This window comes from Schistocerca cancellata, chromosome 1 (genome assembly GCF_023864275.1).
Source record: "Schistocerca cancellata isolate TAMUIC-IGC-003103 chromosome 1, iqSchCanc2.1, whole genome shotgun sequence".
Taxonomy (NCBI): Eukaryota; Metazoa; Arthropoda; class Insecta; order Orthoptera; family Acrididae; genus Schistocerca; species Schistocerca cancellata.
The window spans coordinates 824,083,370-824,096,026 of NC_064626.1; positions in this window are offsets into that span (position 1 = coordinate 824,083,370).

Here is a 12,657-nt window from a genome sequence, read left to right on the forward strand (position 1 = left end):
GGCGACTGAACGGCAGGATATAAGTAACAACACACACCCTACAGCCCCCACAGGTTAATCAATATCACTTTGTTGCAACCTGTATACAAAAGAAGATACCAAACCTGATGACCATGTCACGAACTAGTCCCACGGTACAGGATTAAAAGAAAAGTAGAAAACACTTTTGTACCTGCAGCAGAACTGAAATATATAAAATTTAATAATTTAACTATTTAAGTAATCCTTAGAAAATGTTGAAACTGTAGAGAGAGTTTTTTTATGCTTTGAATATACAGCTCATATACTGTGTTTGCTGAAAGGGATAGTAGGAAAAAATAGAAAGCATGTAACACTTTATAATATTTATGTAGGTAATTAATAAAGACACGAAGTACGCATGATTTTCGTCGTAATATTCATATTTATGCGCGTTAAATGAAGACATAATCGCTTTATAAAGTATGCCTTAATACTATCATAATGGAATTTTAAGATCTATTCCCAATCTCGCAGAAAAAAATGATTTAAAGAAAGGTCTGCCTTCATGTAGGAAAACAATACTTTTGTTTTCTTTAATAACCAATACATCTCAGTTGTGGCATCCTCAGTATGCTTTTCTCTTTTATTGTTTCTGAAATAAGAGGGTAATATCAAAAGTTCTGCAGAATCTCGACTGTTTCGACAGATCATGAAGATCAATTTACTGGAGCAGGAAATTACAGAAACCATGTCTCAGTGACACTTACTGTACAAACATAGCGAAAGACGCTTAGATGAAAGTCTTTTATTTTATGTAATGATCTTTGGCTGCGGTTTTTACGGCCTAGACAAGAAACTTTTCTGACAAAAGTGGAAACGGAACTTTCTGTGAGTAACATTTTCAACGTTGTTATTTATAAACAAAGGTTCCAAAGAACCACTCTATCATCTGATAAAATGTTAAGAGCGTATGGAATATCCACGCACGGATATGGCTGGCGGCGATAACTTTTGACCGAGGGAACGCTCTGAGACAGTGATCTGACATTATTCTCGGAAATAAAAAACAATCATCATGCGCTGCAGCATATGCAACATATAAACAGGAGCTCGGAGTATAATTGCAATGTTTTAGTAGGTATATTTCATTTCTTCAAAGAGCGATCTGTTTTTGGTTAGATGAAGCGACAATGTCGAGCCAAATACACGAAGCTGCTTTTCCATTGTTGTCTCGAAGTAACTTCGCTTCTCTAGAGAAATGAAAAGCCTTGCCATCTAAAAGCTGTGCTGTTGTTGGAGCATACCATCATTCATGTAAAGACGGGAGGTATGTTGAGACATTATTTCTAACTTCAGAGAATATTTGGGAAGGTTCTCAATGAACCGACTGTGTCAATATGAAATCTGATCATGGCGTGTTCGTTGCCCGCAGTCAGACTTAAATCTACAATTTCATACAGTTCCAAAGCAATAGAAACAATATCTCCGTGATAACAAACACTACACAGAACGTTGCCTGAGAGACAATAAATGTGATTTTTACATGTACAGTATTAACATACTTATCTGTAGCAAATAACTAATATTGCGTGCGACGTATTGCATCCGTATAAATCGTCTGAGATAATACGCTTTGAACGGAACAGAATGCTTTAACACTGGAAAATGTAGCTCAGTCATACTGGAATTCCGTATATTTCATTACGTAACTTTTAGGTCCATTTATTACTCTATTTAGAACAGAAGTACTCGTAAGAAAGAAAACTATTATTGGAAATTGCTTAGGATGAACAGCTCTTGTTCTTAACATGAAACAATCTGTCCGTGTTAAGACTAATTTCATTATTTGTTTGTCATTGTACAGTAATGTACCTTCGTTGAATACTGTTACCCGACCACGATGTTATTACACTTGGCCTCCGGTGGCCATTCTCGGAAACACACGGTGACGTCACAGCAAACAGTTACAGTGCTGACTAAGGAAAACGCTTGGGAATGATACCAAGACAACTGTGCATCTACTGTCAAGTGGTTCAGTGTGTCGTAAAATATCACGATAAAATTTCACAATAAGTCGACCGAAGCGACCTAGCTCCCAGGTGCAATAACGTAGTGGTCGACTAGTACAGGAAAATTGAAATCGAAATGGATTAATATACACTTTAGGTGACGAAAGTCAGTTTCTCTTTAAAAGTAATATTTCACACGTAGGGTGAAAAATCTGATAGCTTTTTGGCACAGAGATAAATCGCTGAACTCAGTGACAGTGGTTATCATGACGTTACAAGGCGGTCTGCCGTAGGAAAAAAATTAAAAGCAGCTGCAGGAAAGACCAATGTATTACTTGTAGTTATTGCGTGAATTCTCAAGAAACGTTGTGCAGCTGTCAAGAAGACAACATACAAGGCTCTTGTGTGAGTTGCCTGTTGAGTACCCCAGTGTCCACCATAAAGCCGGTACGTCTCAAGCCCGAGTATCAAAGAATTAACTAAAAAAGAATAGATAGCAATAACGTTAAAAAGACGTAGTTACCTGTTTATAAGAGATGCTGGAAGTGGTGGCCCTGGGCAACCAGGCATCGCTGACTTTGCGTGATGACGTTGCCAGCAACACGCTGTAATTTTGTAGGCGTGATGTTGATAATTTCTCAAGTAATGTTCCATTTAGGATCGTCTAAAGTGCGCGGACTATCAACATACGTTTTGCTTTCTAGTGCTCCGCGTACATAAAAATCACACGATGTTAAGTCCATGAACCTTGGGGGCCAGCGGCCTCTATTGATAGTGTCTTCAGGGAACACGTTGATAGTGTATGCCATATTTTGGTGGGTTGTGTGAGCGGTTGCTCTGTCTTGTTGGAATACTGGGTGCAGTTTCCCTACATTCGACAGCAGTGCATAAAAAGACTAGATATCTGGCACTGTTTGAAGTGCAACTGAAAAAAAGGGCCAATTTTGCACATGCCGGACAACGCTCACTAAACACCTATCTTATCTGAGTGATGAGGTTCTTCATGCAGAATATGTGGGTTGTTCGATGACCAGTATCTGCAATTCTGGGAGTTTACAAAACCCGGAAAATGAAACAAGGTCTCATATGACATGACGTAAAGAGAGGAGTCCAAGTAACCGTTAGCAACTGATGTTAACAGCCAGTTACAACAATGTTTTTCCTGATCCTCAAATTTCAACTCTTGACGTCTTTACCGATTTGCGGGGACTTCTCGTAGTGTCATGCGAATTCTGTCTATAGTTTCAGGGGTCCTCACTGTCGGCCGCCTATTCTTCTGTACATTTTGAACGGGTCCTGCAGCCCTCCATTTCTTGTACAGATCTTGAACAGAGCTGGTCATGGAGAGTTTCCTACCAGGATATTTCTCTTGAAACATTTCTTTAGATTCGTTGATGGAACATGTCTATATGTAACACTCTACGTCAACAGTTGGCTTTTATAATGCAAAATGACCCATTTCTGTAACAACTCCACCATACGAGCGTCTCACAACAACTAACGCACGAACTCACAAACTTTCGAGACAGTGTTGCCACTTCATATGCAATTTGACTAGAGATGATTAACCTGTACGTGAGGCATACCGATTTTATATGGGATACCCTGTGTTAGAGTGTTGAGAAACTGGGATGCATGAAAGTGGAAGATCGGAAGACGTGAGAGACGTGATGCTACATGTTAATCGACCCGTTGGATTGATGGTAGGAGGAGATCTAGGTGAGCACTTAGACTTTCTTTTTGGGGAAAGGGTTCATGTAATTTCACAGACCCAGTATTTGAGACGGAACGTACTGCCACTACCGTACATCTAGTTTCACAGCCACAAGAACAAATAACAGAGATTGGAATTGTAACATTTCACATATGTATGCAAGTTAATCGGCCGCCTTGATTTGGTACGAGATGAGGTGAAGTTGCTTGTTGAGGCTGTGTGCTGGTGGGCAGCCCCAGGGTCGCCAAAGTACTGCGGCTGGTCCATTCGCAACGACCGTTGCTGGTGAGTCCAGGTGCGGGTACAAAGGCTTGACAGGAAAGCGAGGTACACGGAATTTGGACAGGTATCGGTCGCTTAGAAGAAGAGACGACGCACCGGCAATGGCGGAGTGTCAGAAAAGCTGAAAGACGACTTCTTACAGTGCTTATAAATTCGACAATAAATCACAATTACATAATAAAGCAAATCTTAATACATCGGCGTTCTCAGATAAATGGGGTGCCTCCAGTGACACAACAATAATTTCAATATCTTTAAAACTACAGAAGTTAATCTTTCACAGTGACTAAATATTTTCACAGTAAACTTCTGAATTAACCACCTTTAAATGCTTCATGCGATTTCAACGAGTGACATCTCAGTGATAGCATTATGCTACACTCCTGGAAATGGAAAAAAGAACACATTGACACCGGTGTGTCAGACCCACCATACTTGCTCCGGACACTGCGAGAGGGCTGTACAAGCAATGATCACACGCACGGCACAGCGGACACACCAGGAACCGCGGTGTTGGCCGTCGAATGGCGCTAGCTGCGCAGCATTTGTGCACCGCCGCCGTCAGTGTCAGCCAGTTTGCCGTGGCATACGGAGCTCCATCGCAGTCTTTAACACTGGTAGCATGCCGCGACAGCGTGGACGTGAACCGTATGTGCAGTTGACGGACTTTGAGCGAGGGCGTATAGTGGGCATGCGGGAGGCCGGGTGGACGTACCGCCGAATTGCTCAACACGTGGGGCGTGAGGTCTCCACAGTACATCGATGTTGTCGCCAGTGGTCGGCGGAAGGTGCACGTCCCGTCGACCTGGGACCGGACCGCAGCGACGCACGGATGCACGCCAAGACCGTAGGATCCTACGCAGTGCCGTAGGGGACCGCACCGCCACTTCCCAGCAAATTAGGGACACTGTTGCTCCTGGGGTATCGGCGAGGACCATTCGCAACCGTCTCCATGAAGCTGGGCTACGGTCCCGCACACCGTTAGGCCGTCTTCCGCTCACGCCCCAACATCGTGCAGCCCGCCTCCAGTGGTGTCGCGACAGGCGTGAATGGAGGGACGAATGGAGACGTGTCGTCTTCAGCGATGAGAGTCGCTTCTGCCTTGGTGCCAATGATGGTCGTATGCGTGTTTGGCGCCGTGCAGGTGAGCGCCACAATCAGGACTGCATACGACCGAGGCACACAGGGCCAACACCCGGCATCGTGGTGTGGGGAGCGATCTCCTACACTGGCCGTACACCACTGGTGATCGTCGAGAGGACACTGAATAGTGCACGGTACATCCAAACCGTCATCGAACCCATCGTTCTACCATTCCTAGACCGGCAAGGGAATTTGCTGTTCCAACAGGACAATGCACGTCCGCATGTATCCCGTGCCACCCAACGTGCTCTAGAAGGTGTAAGTCAACTACCCTGGCCAGCAAGATCTCCGGATCTGTCCCCCATTGAGCATGTTTGGGACTGGATGAAGCGTCGTCTCACGCGGTCTGCACGTCCAGCACGAACGCTGGTCCAACTGAGGCGCCAGGTGGAAATGGCATGGCAAGCCGTTCCACTGGACTACATCCAGCATCTCTACGATCGTCTCCATGGGAGAATAGCAGCCTGCATTGCTGCGAAACGTGGATATACACTGTACTAGTGCCGACATTGTGCATGCTCTGTTGCCTGTGTCTATGTGCCTGTGGTTCTGTCAGTGTGATCATGTGATGTATCTGACCCCAGGAATGTGTCAATAAAGTTTCCCCTTCCTGGGACAATGAATTCACGGTGTTCTTATTTCAATTTCCAGGAGTGTATATCTATATCTCTGAAAGATACATAAATCTGCCTAATTTACTTATGGATTTATTATGTGTTTGTATCTTTCTCATCATGAAATTGTTTGTCAGAACATATTATTCTTCGCGATAAGACAGTAAATGAACGCAGCATGAATACCTCATACCTTGTCATACTTGCGTACTAATTTAAGGAATATTTTGCTATTTTTGACAGATATTTATTTAACTACTGATTAAAATTGCTAACAGAAAATTAAGGAAATTTAAGAAGTGGTCAACGACATGTGGCAGCTTACATCACCATTGTAAAGAGTGCCAAAAGACGCTTCTATCAAGAAGGCCTAAGTAATTCTTTAAACAATATTTAACGACAATATGTTGTCTTTTAACGTGAGAGCACCTGCGAAAAATCGTGGCTTATTTATTAATGAACAAATCTTTATTTCTATTTATTGCACACGGTCTGAGAGTGGCCAAATGCTTCTGATATTTCTTTATTTAAATACTCTTGTACTATGTTAGTTTAGTGCAGAAAGTGGTCAAGTTGAGTCAAATCCTGTCTGTAGAACTTACGCATGATGTATTTTTGATGAGGACGGCTTTCAGCCAATGGAAAAGCAGGCAGTGAAGAACTAATGGAGTCAAGTGGAGACAGTCTTTTTTCGAGTGGTGCACTCAAGGAAGCGATACAGTGGAGATCTGCCAGTGGAAAGGAGTGATGTTTGATCGTATAGGTGATTGATTCTGGGTGGTGAAAGGCCGTTGTAAGACTTTAACTTTCAAGATATTTTTGTGACAGATCTCGAAGAAGAAGGGAAATTTATGTCTAGTTCTTGGAGGAGGCAGACCTGCGTGTGGTATCTTAACGTGTTTGATCGTATAGATGATTGATTCTGGGTGGTGAACGTTATCTCGTGAGTGTTCATTTGTAAATCGTCATGACGAACTCTGAACTATTTTGAGCTGGTGAATATTTCGTATATTGTGATCACGAAATGGACTTAGTTTTCGCGCGTGTTGGATGACTATTTAGCTTGGGTGCTATGCTACTATTCTCGTAACGTTCTCAACGCAACTTTACTGCTTTTCATAACGTATTTTTCTGTCTGTATGTTAACTGGATGTCGTGGGACCACTTTCCGTTTAGCTGAGATAATCTTCCACGAAAATACATTATTCAGCAGAATTATCTGTCGTCTACATCAATTACAGATGTTAGAACAGAACCTTTTTTATTAAATTATTCAATAAATCTTTTATTTCATAGTTCTGTATATTTTATTAATTCGCAATTCCAGCCGATACATAGAGCATTTGACTGCAGGATCAGAGCTACAGGTTATTATTTACAGCAAATTAGCTGTGTGGCATGAAAGCTGACGTGTACGGCTCGACCCTATGACAACATCGAGTTATTCTTTTCAAGCAGAACCATGCATAGCCCAGGTACCTAAAGTACAAGTAACGAGAAGTAAAGACCGTACGGGATGTTGTCTGAAGAGCAACTACTCAGCTGAAAACCGTCAGTTAATGTCGCCGGATACGTATGGAAGATTCGCACATTAGTACTTCTTGTGCAACACTCTGGCGAAAAACAAACGAGGGACTGAATGATAATGTTATAACGTCTCCGTAGTGCACGTTTTAGTGGCTTATGAGTTCCACGCTTAAGAGCAAGATTCTGTGTCAATAAACGGGCCCCACCTATGGCACACAGACGAGAGACGGTCCCGAGAGCATCGACTGGGGCCGCCGCCTGCCAGCAGAGGGGAATGCAGAGTGTGAATGAGAGGGGCGGCAAGGTCGTCTTCGTAGAAGCTGTGCTCCCGGATGCGAGCTTCACAAACGAGCGAGCAGCGCGCATGCGCCGTCTGCCGACACGCACTTGAACTTTAGCTGCTTCCGTATCACTAATAGCCTCAGTCAGCTGCTACCGAGGTTCCTCCTACGTCACTACCTAAGGTGCCGGAACTGCAGGACAATCAACTGAATGACCCTGTCATGCGGTCGACAGAAATCTTATTGTGTAGAAGGCCAGTGCAGTTACTATCGCAGCGAAAATCGAATGGTAGCCCCAGTGTCTTCATGTGAACAGGAAATTACTAATCAGTGCCTTATGAGACTTGAAACTTTTTATACTGGCGTGTGAAACGTTCGTAAAAATCCATCTGATAAAAGGTCCTGACTGATGAAGCGCGGTGTACGTGGTGAAATGAGTTTATCTAACTAACAATAAAATATATTTTAGTAATGTGTCAAGTGTGAATTTAGAGTCTGGACTTTCATGAACCAACTAACATGAAAACGGTAAACGCTCCCAAGACGGTCTATATTGTACGTAGTCAGGTGGCTTCGAAGTCGAGAGCACTAACGCACGCAAGAGCAGCGACGTTCAGCATGGAAGTAGTCGGTTCTAGTCCTGGTACTGACAGAAATTTTCATAGCCCGTATTTCAATGAAAAGTGGGAAGATTCAAATGGTTCAAATGGCTCTGAGCACTATGGGACTTAACATCTATGGTCATCAGTCCCCTAGAACTTAGAACTACTTAAACCTAACTAACCTAAGGACAGCACACAACACCCAGCCGCCACGAGGCAGAGAAAATCCCTGACCCCGCCGGGAATCGAACCCGGGAACCCGGGCGTGGGAAGCGAGAACGCTACCGCACGACCACGAGATGCGGGCAAAAGTGGGAAGAGACAGAGACGGAGACGTAAAGTTAGTGATCACCAAACTCTGCGCCAACAAAATGGGGTAAAACCCAAATTCTTATGCAGCGTCTCTTGGAATGAGGACTTCTAAAACAGTTTGCTGACGGTGATCCATCTATCTGCCAGAATGAAACGGCAGGCTACGTGGTGTAGTTCGAGAAAAATATTCTGCCAGTGGGCATCGAGATTCACGGTCGCACTTCTCCTGAAGGCAGCACAAACATTAAAAGTACATTGATCCATCGCTAGCACGGAACCGTGGAAAATTGTCCAATATCGGCAATAAAAAGAAAAAAATCTTTCAGAGCCACATTGCTATACATCTGGAAAGCACTTAAGTTAACAACGTTCACTTCATTTACACCTACAGAAATAAGTTTCCGAAAAACTGAAACTAACGAAGAGCGATTCAAAGAAATGTTACACATTTCCCCTGCTCGGTTTCAGCTACTGGAAGACAAAAATATGAGTGAATAAAACCTAAAATTTCGTATTTTCTGCGCATTGTAGCAGAACAGTTCGTGAGAATGGAATTCTTCTGCCTAGTAATGAGACGTGGACGAGAAAGATTTTGGAGAAAGTCTTCTGTCGCTGTTCTGAGGTTTTCCTCGCCTTATGTCCGGCAGGAGAAAGTATCTATCTTTAATAACTCGCTACTGGAAAATAATACCTTCTACAATTATGTCAGTGCGTAACTAAGAGTTACACTGTGTTTCAGACTCTACATTCTCATTTTTCTGGAGTTGAGTTTATCTTTTCCGATGGGATGATTCCTCTGAAACGCCACAGCTGATTCTCTGCCTTATCCGTGTTCATTTCGACCTTAACATTCATCTCTAATGAATGATACGACCGTTGGCGGAATATTAACCCTTAATCCTCCTTTCTTCAGGTTTAAATACTATTTGTACGCAATGCTGTAGATTTGCGCACTGCCTGTAAACTACGTTATATGTCGCCTTACATAGGCGACTGATAACATCCTCTGTAATTATCCACTAAACAGCAGATCATTCTGTGTCTGAGATCCGCGACGTTGATATTAGTTCGTTGCACATCTGACATCTAATGCGAGTGACCGATTTACAGAAGTGTACTCGGGTGTAGTGCTTTCTTTCATGATGAAAGCGATGATTCATCGTGCTATGAAATCAATAAACTTAATCATAGCTAACACTTGGTTCAAGAATCATGAAAGGAGGCTGTATACATGGAAGAAGCCTGGAGATACTGACAGGTTTCAGATAGATTATATAATGGTAAGACAGAGATTTAGGAACCAGGTTTTAAATTGTAAGACATTTCCAGGGGCAGATGTGGACTCTGACCACAATCTATTGGTTATGAACTGTAGATTAAAACTGAAGAAACTGCAAAAAGGTGGGAATTTAAGGAGATGGGACCTGGATAAACTGAAAGAACCAGAGATTGTAGAGAGTTTCAGGGAGAGCATTAGGGAACAATTGACTGGAATGGGGGAAAAAAATACAGTAGAAGAAGAATGGGTAGCTCTGAGGGATGAAGTGGTGAAGGCAGCAGAGGATCAAGTAGGTAAAAAGACGCGGGCTAATAGAAATCCTTGGGTAACAGAAGAAATATTGAATTTAATTGATGAAAGGAGAAAATATAAAAATGCAGTAAATGCAGCAGTCAAAAAGGAATACAAACGTCTCAAAAATGAAATCGACAGGAAGTGCAAAATGGCTAAGCAGGGATGGCTAGAGGACAAATGTAAGGATGTAGAGGCTTGTCTCACTACGGGTAAGATAGATACTGCCTACAGGAAAATTAAAGAGACCTTTGGAGAGAAGAGAACCACTTGTATGAATATCAAGAGCTCAGATGGCAACCCAGTTCTAAGCAAAGAAGGGAAAGCAGAAAGGTGGAAGGAGTATATAGAGGGTTTATACAAGGGCGATGTACTTGAGGACAATATTATGGAAATGGAAGAGGATGTAGATGAAGATGAAATGGGAGATAAGATACTGCGTGAAGAGTTTGACAGAGCACTGAAAGACCTGAGTCGAAACAAGGCCCCGGGAGTAGACAACATTCCATTAGAACTACTGATGGCCTCGGGAGAGCCAGTCCTGACAAAACTCTACCATCTGGTGAGCACGATGTATGAGACAGGCGAAATACCCTCAGACTTTAAGAAGAATATAATAATTCCAATCCCAAAGAAAGCAGGTGTTGACAGATGTGAAAGTTACCGAACTATCAGTTTAATAAGTCACAGCTGCAAAATACTAACGCGAATTCTTTACAGACGAATGGAAAAACTGGTAGAAGCCGACCTCGGGGAAGATCAGTTTGGATTCCGTAGAAATGTTGGAACACGTGAGGCAATACTGACCTTAAGACTTATCTTGGAAGAAAGATTAAGAAAAGGCAAACCTACATTTCTAGCATTTGTAGACTTAGAGAAAGCTTTTGACAATGTTGACTGGAATACTCTCTTTCAAATTCTGAAGGTGGCAGGGGTAAAATACAGGGAGCGAAAGGCTATTTACAATTTGTACAGAAACCAGATGGCAGTTATAAGAGTCGAGGGGCATGAAAGGGAAGCAGTGGTTGGGAAAGGAGTGAGACAGGGTTGTAGCCTCTCCCCGATGTTATTCAATCTGTATATTGAGCAAGCAGTAAAGGAAACAAAAGAAAAATTCGGAGTAGGTATTAAAATTCATGGAGAAGAAGTAAAAACTTTGAGGTTCGCCGATGACATTGTAATTCTGTCAGAGACAGCAAAGGACTTGGAAGAGCAGTTGAACGGAATGGACAGTGTCTTGAAAGGAGGATATAAGATGAACATCAACAAAAGCAAAACGAGGATAATGGAATGTAGTCAAATTAAGTCAGGTGATGCTGAGGGAATTAGATTAGGAAATGAGACACTTAAAGTAGTAAAGGAGTTTTGCTATTTAGGGAGTAAAATAACCGATGATGGTCGAAGTAGAGAGGATATAAAATGTAGACTGGCAATGGCAAGGAAAGCGTTTCTCAAGAAGAGAAATTTGTTAACATCGAATATAGATTTAGGTGTCAGGAAGTCGTTTCTGAAAGTATTTGTATGGAGTGTAGCCATGTATGGAAGTGAGACATGGACGATAAATAGTTTGGACAAGAAGAGAATAGAAGCTTTCGAAATGTGGTGCTACAGAAGAATGCTGAAGATAAGGTGGGTAGATCACGTAACTAATGAGGAGGTATTGAATAGGATTGGGGAGAAGAGAAGTTTGTGGCACAACTTGACTAGAAGAAGGGATCGGTTGGTAGGACATGTTCTGAGGCATCGAGGGATCACAAATTTAGCATTGGAGGGCAGCGTGGAGGGTAAAAATCGTAGAGGGAGACCAAGAGATGAATACACTAAGCAGATTCAGAAGGATGTAGGTTGCAGTAGGTACTCGGAGATGAAGAAGCTTGCACAGGATAGAGTAGCATGGAGAGCTGCATCAAACCAGTCTCAGGACTGAAGACCAGAACAACAACAACATGAAATCAATAGCTTTCAAGATAATCTGGTAACGATGCTCATCCAAGACTGCTCCACAGTTCACAACTCACAGAAATCAGTCACCTCGAAAGTATACCAAATATGCGCCACAGTACTGAAATGAAGCGAAATCACGTATCATCGTGTCCTCACTGTGTTCTCCAGTCTACTCTGTCACAATTCGAAAACGGTGTTGTGGTGTTCTCTGTACATAGCGAGTCAAGATGTCACTTGCTCTGTAGGGGGCGATGCCGAACTAACCAAGTGTTCTATTTTAACTCAGGTAAAGATTGACTATACAACAATACGACTAATTTATGATGGTTATCTGACATTGTCAGTTATATTGGAGGTGGTCTTTGCGTAATACGGACGAATAAACTTCTGTAATAAGAAGAACAACCATGTTTAATACCACTAACCGTCTGAATTGTATGCTGGTTGTTTCCAGTCGTACCCGGCGACTGTCGTGTTGTTCAAGTCATGATTTAAGGTGGCACTTCATCGTGTTTCTAGCGTTTAAGGTTAGTTATGGAAGTTCCTGTACCTTGTGAGTTATGGAAAATAGACTCGTGCGAGGTTGTGGCTTCTGTATATCACATCGAGAGGCTGGTTTTGGTTACTCACACATTGCTGTCGTCCTCGACTGCAGTTGGATGTTCATTTGGTAGTACCATATTTTCCATCTAGTAGGT